Here is a 5,691-nt window from a genome sequence, read left to right on the forward strand (position 1 = left end):
TTTTTTTTCCTCCTCCGACCCCCCCCCTCCCCACCTCTCTCTTCCCCACCGCCCACCTTCCCCACCTTCAGCAGGTCCCGCCGCCTCTTGCAGACCCCGAGCAAGAAGTCCGGGTCCCTCCGGAGGGGAAATTTAGCTCCCGCCTGGATTTAGCTGCTCCCAGCGGGCTCCATCCATCACCTCCCGCCCCCCCACCCCCCCGCCCTCCACCATCAGGCCGGGCTGTTTAAAACCCTCGCTCAGTCTCCTCCTCCCTCCCCTCCCGCCCTCCCCTTCCAACACCCCCGGGGGAGCAGGGGGAGATGCTGCCGGGATGCGGGATGCGGGATGCGGCGGCGGCCGGGCCGGGACCCCCCCGGGCGGGGAGATAAGGAGGTTAGAGAAGGGGGGGGGAGGTGAAAGGAAGGGGGACACGGGCGGGAAGGTGAGAGACAGCGATGCTCTCTCCTCTGGCCCGCAGCAAAAACCTTTGTCCCGCAGGTACGATCGGTGCTTTAAGTTGTTAATGGCCCCCGGGGCCGGCGTTTGATGTGGGCGGTGGGAGGGCTGGGGGGTGTGGGGGGTTAAATTAGGGAAAAATAGGGGGGAAAGAGGGAAAGGGGGAAGGATGGATCGACCTTCTCACCCCTCGGCTGCCCCACACGTGTCCGCACCCCCTAAAGCCCGGCCAGGCGTGACCGAAGGGACTTAAAGGAGAGGGGGGGACGCTACCCGTTGTAGCCCCAAAGTGGGGAGCAGACCCCAACTCCCTTTTCCTGGTGTTTTCTATCCCTCTCCCCCGTTTTTCCTGTGTGGGGAACTGGGAGAAGCTGGAAGCACAGTGGGGTGACCCATTGGGGATTGAGAATGCTGTGGGTCTGGGTGGGGAGGAACGTCCCAGAGTCCTGGGACGGGGTGGGAGAAAGGGGTGTTTTACCTCTTGTTGGGTTGGTTTCGAATTTTGGGGAAATTTGGGGGAATTTGGAGTGGATTTGGGCCTTGGGGTGCCACTGGGGCCTTGTGCTTGGCTTGAAATAGCAAGACCCCAAAATCCACTTGTGGAAAGGAGTCAGGGTGAAACCCCTTCCCCAAGGAGGGTCCGGGAGGGGGGGTGAGATGAGTTGAGATGTGAAATTCTCTACAAATCATGGAGGGAGCCTCTTGGACAGGGCTTGGAACAACCCAATCTTGTGGAAAATATCCCTGCCCAGGACAGGGGGGTCGGAACTGGATGAGCCTTTAGGTATTTTCTAACCCAAACCATTCTGGAATTGTGGGATTCCATGAAAACCACCTCACACCGAGAGAAGAGCTGGATGGGGCACGGAGGGGGCAGAATTATGGCCGGAGAGTTGGCTCCTGGGACTGCTTTAGGTTTAACCAACAGATTCCCCCGGCTGAACCCCTCCGCTGGGCTGAATTTAGCAGCAGAGGAGATAACCAGCAGATAAGGGCTGATACCCTGGGAGGACAGCGGGAGACGGGCAGGCGGCCGAGGAAAGGGAGAGGAGCCGGAGGCAGCGCTGGGAAGGGGTAAGGATGGAATCGAGCCGGGAAAAAGGGGCTTTAAGGGAGATTTGTGTCCCCCTGACGCCCAGGGAATGGTTGGCGTGTAACCAGCCTAGGATGGAGCTTTTCCACAGGATTCCCTAAGGAGGAGCTGGATTCACAGGAGGGGAACAAGGAGCGAGTTTACAAACAGTAGTGGTGATAATAAAAAAATTAATAAAAAAAAAAAAGCAAAATCGAGTCACTTCCCAAGCCCGAGGAGACAATACGAGGAAGATTTCGGGGAGCTCGCCGGGGTCCCGGCGTGACAGCGAGGAAGAGGAGCGAGGAGGGGACAGGGAAGCGCTACCCACCTTCAGTGCTGGGGGGCACAGGGGTGGAGGGGGCGAGGCCGTGGGGCAGGAACCCCCTCCCCTGGCTGTGGGGCAGGCAGAGGGCTCAGAGATGCCCGGCTCCTGTTTCTGTGGGGGGACTGGGGGCAGCGCTGCCCCCCTGCAGGCTCCCCAGTATGGCCAGGCTGCCCAGTGCCACTCGCTGACTGGTTTTCCCACGTCACGTGGAAGTGGGCGGCGATGGGAGGGAGCGAGGGGTTGAAGGGGGTGGCCGGTATCTGTTGCACCATCAGCCGGGCGCCAGGTTTCGTGGCTGCGGAGGAGATGGGGGAAAAAAACAATAAAAAAGGAATAAAATGAAATAATAAAATCAAACCAGCCCTATGGGCATGGCCTCAGCAGCTGGGCAGCCTCGCGTCCCCAGGGATGCTCGTGCCTGATTCACAGAAAAAATCGGGAATTTTCTGAGGGGTACAGACACCCCAATCCCGCTGGAGTCAATCCCCTTTCATTGGCTATATTGCACAAGGGAGATTTTCCCGTGCTTCTGCCCCAAATCGCGATCCCAAATTGTAGAGTGAGGTGGTGCCAGCTGCTCTCCTCTCTGTCCCAGACAGTTTTGGGGTGCTCCCCCCCAAACTGGGCACCCCATTCCTGCCCCTCCATGCTCTGATGGGTTTAAGGTTAATGATGAAGAGCAGCGGGGCTGCTGCACCCCTCTGCAGTTTGGGGTCCCAGTCCCATGTGGGGTTCAGCCCCACATACACAGCCTCCCCTCCCCAGGGGCTCCTTTCGCCCTGGAGTCTCTGCAGACATCCCGAGGGTCCCATTGCCCCGTTTCCCGGGAATGATTCTCACAACATTTACATTTCCCACACTTTGGAGCTTCCAGTGGAAATTTGGGGTTCCTACCCTGAGTCTGTGGGGGAAGCGGGGGGGAGATGTCGGTGGATTTTGGTTCTTGGAAATAAAAATATTGAATTAAAATTTCAAATCTCCGTATGAAAGACACGGGGTATGGGGGAAGAGGAGATGGGGAAATCGATTTATTGAAGGGTGAGGAGAGCGTTTGGAGGGTGCTTCGGGGTTGGGAATGAAACCTCGGGGATGTGGGATCCCTTCATCCTCTGCCCTCGCGTTATTCTGCAATACCCACGGGGCACGGAGGCTCCCCAAATCCCCAAAAGTGGGAAAACGCAGTTGGAGATAACCCAAATATCGGGATAAAATATTTATAGTCCCGTATAGAAATAAAATTATAGGCACAGAAATACATCAGTAACGGTGTCTCTGTGTATATTTGTAATTTCAGCCCACGGGGGAAAACATATAATTAATAAAAGGTGTGTGATTTTATACAGATCGATAGAAAAATTAAGTATAAACGTGACAATATATGTTATAATTCACAGGAATGTGTGTTACATGCAAACATAGATGTACTGTCTTACCGAAATAATTTATTGTTTATAATTTATAACGCTCTATGGTATTGTTTTTGTATATATGTAAATTATTAAATATATTGAAAATAGACATATAACGTATAAACTCTTATGTTTAATAATTCACATATAATATATAGACATGTAAACGCGTGTTTTAATTATGTAAATACATAATTAAAATATGTATGAATACAGGTATATATAAAAATACGCTTATGAACACTAGCAGGGAAAGAAAAGAGAATTAAATATATTGATATCTCTTTTGATATCCGTTCTCCGCCGCAGCTGCCTATCCAGATGTGCCAGGTTAGGGACACTCATCTTTCCTTCCTTTGCAAAATCCCTGACAGTTTTACTCTCCCAAAGCAGAGATTTCCTAAAGATTCGTTGAATTCCTACAGAAAAGCAGCTCTTTGCTTACTAAAAAGAAAAAAAAAACCTAAAAAGTCACAAAAATCGAAAATGCAATTTAAACTGATTAAACGCCCCCAACCAGCAAAGCAGCAATACCAGAAGCAGAGGAGAAGATTTCAAGGACCTGTTTTGGCTTTGCTGTTTGCAGGAAAAAAGGTACAAAAGCAATTCCCGTGGATTGTTTCGCGAGCGTGTGGCCGGATCCCGCCTCTTTCTTTTTTGGGGGGAATTATCGGTCTGCGTAGACGGGAATCGCGGGAACGCTCATCCCGAAATTCGGGCAGTGACGAACTGCACCGAGCCCAGCCTGGCGTGACCCGACAGGATTTAGGACACAATTTCTCCCGGAGAAAGCAGATGGGACACAGCAAAGCACAGAGACAAAAAACAAAAACCCCTAAACCAAACCGAAAACTTTGTTCTGCACGCGGTGGAGCTTTTTCTTTTTTACCTTGCGATTAACGAAATCTGCGTGAAAATATCCCAGGGGAGCAAACTTTGGCCTTGTTCCTCTCCTTTCCAGCCTCCACTTCTGCCCCGGGCAGGAAAAATTCTATACGATGCCTATTTTTTAGGGTTTCTTTTTGTTTTGCTTTATTTATTTCCCCGTATCGAACTTAGTTCCGTGGTGGTTTTAGAGTTAAAGGTCCCGCTGTTGATGCATGGGAGAAAAAACCCCAAATTTCCCCTCCAAACAGCGAAAAAAAAAAAACCAAAAAAAAAAACCAAAAAAAAAAAAAAAAACCCAAAAAAAAACCAACTTTAGGAATTGAAGGGGGCGGGGGCTGGAGGGGAAGAGGGGAAAATTTGAATTTAAATTTTTTTCTGTGCTAAGAGTTGAATTTTTAAAACAATCATTAAGAAAAGTGGTTAAAAATAGGGGGAAAAGCAGCGGGGAAATGTGATTTTAGCAGAGCAAAATGGATAAATGGGGGCGGCTGCTGCTTATTGGGCATTTGGGATTATTTCGAGTTTTTATTAGTACTACGTTAATTCTTTTATTTATTCCTTCAGCCGGGAAGGGTCTGGAGGAGGGGGCTGGGGAGAATCTGAGAGTTACAGACTCTGGGAGAGGGATCGGCCACCCCGGGACAGCGGAGAGGGGAAAAATCGGCTCCAAAAAACCCGGTCCCTACGGCTGGGTGGCATCTGCAGGCGGTATGGATCAGCTATAGGTATCTATAGGTATCTATAGGTATCTATCCATAGGTATCTATCTGTGGGTGTCTCTAGGCTGTCCCTGTCTTGTGTTAGAGCAGCTGGTGCCACTGGGAAGGGAAAGGGGGGCAAGGCATGGCTGCACCCCGTTTTTTGGGGCTGAGCAGCAGGACCGGGGTAGTTTGCGGGGGGGGAGATGGCCGGGAGTGGGGGACGAGGCTCCCTGCAAGCCAGGAGACGTCTCGGGACGGCATCGCCTCCTCCCGCCCCCTTCCCACCCGTCTGGGGATGGACAGGGGGGTGCTGCCCCTCCAGCCCTCTCCAGATCCAGCAAAAAGGGGAAAATCCCGAGCGCAAATCCTCCTGGAGCTGTGCAGGGGGATGGATGGATCCCCCCACCCTCCTGGGAGGCAGATACTGGACCCTCCTCTTTGGAAAGCCTTGGAGTCCCCACTCTGGGACCCCTCTGCGCCCCCCTGCCCGCAGACACCTCTCAGGACACCCAAAAGCAAGGAAAACCCGCGGGACGATGCGGAGAGCACGGCTGGAAGGACAGAGGGACAGCCCCGCACAGAGGGACCCCGCTGAGGCTGCCACCCCCGCCCCGGCTGAACCAAAGCTCTTGTCGCGCCTTCCAGAGACGCTTTCCCAAACAAACATCACGTCTGTTTACGGGACGGCAGTGGTTCCAAAATGCCACCAGCCCCCGCCTCCTCCTCCCCCATCCCAAAGGCCAGGTGCTGCCCTTCGCAGGGGGGTGGCCGAGCATCATCACGGCTCAGCAGAGCTTCGGGGGAAGTTCTAAATCCTTTCAGACCACCCCTCTACCTTCTATACTATATTATTGC

The 5,691-nt window shown here is 52.6% G+C and overlaps 1 long non-coding RNA gene across 1 annotated transcript; it reads left to right on the top strand.

Moving 5' to 3' along the window:
* The first annotated feature begins 424 nt into the window (after window positions 1-424).
* On the top strand, window positions 425-4,116 carry LOC135445105 (uncharacterized). The gene is made up of 3 exons (XR_010439467.1): window positions 425-480; window positions 1,367-1,512; window positions 3,834-4,116. It is a non-coding gene; the product is annotated as an uncharacterized LOC135445105 (long non-coding RNA).
* The last annotated feature ends 1,575 nt before the right edge of the window (window positions 4,117-5,691 follow it).

The sequence above is a fragment of the Zonotrichia leucophrys genome, chromosome 3 (assembly GCF_028769735.1).
Source record: "Zonotrichia leucophrys gambelii isolate GWCS_2022_RI chromosome 3, RI_Zleu_2.0, whole genome shotgun sequence".
NCBI lineage: Eukaryota > Metazoa > Chordata > Aves > Passeriformes > Passerellidae > Zonotrichia > Zonotrichia leucophrys.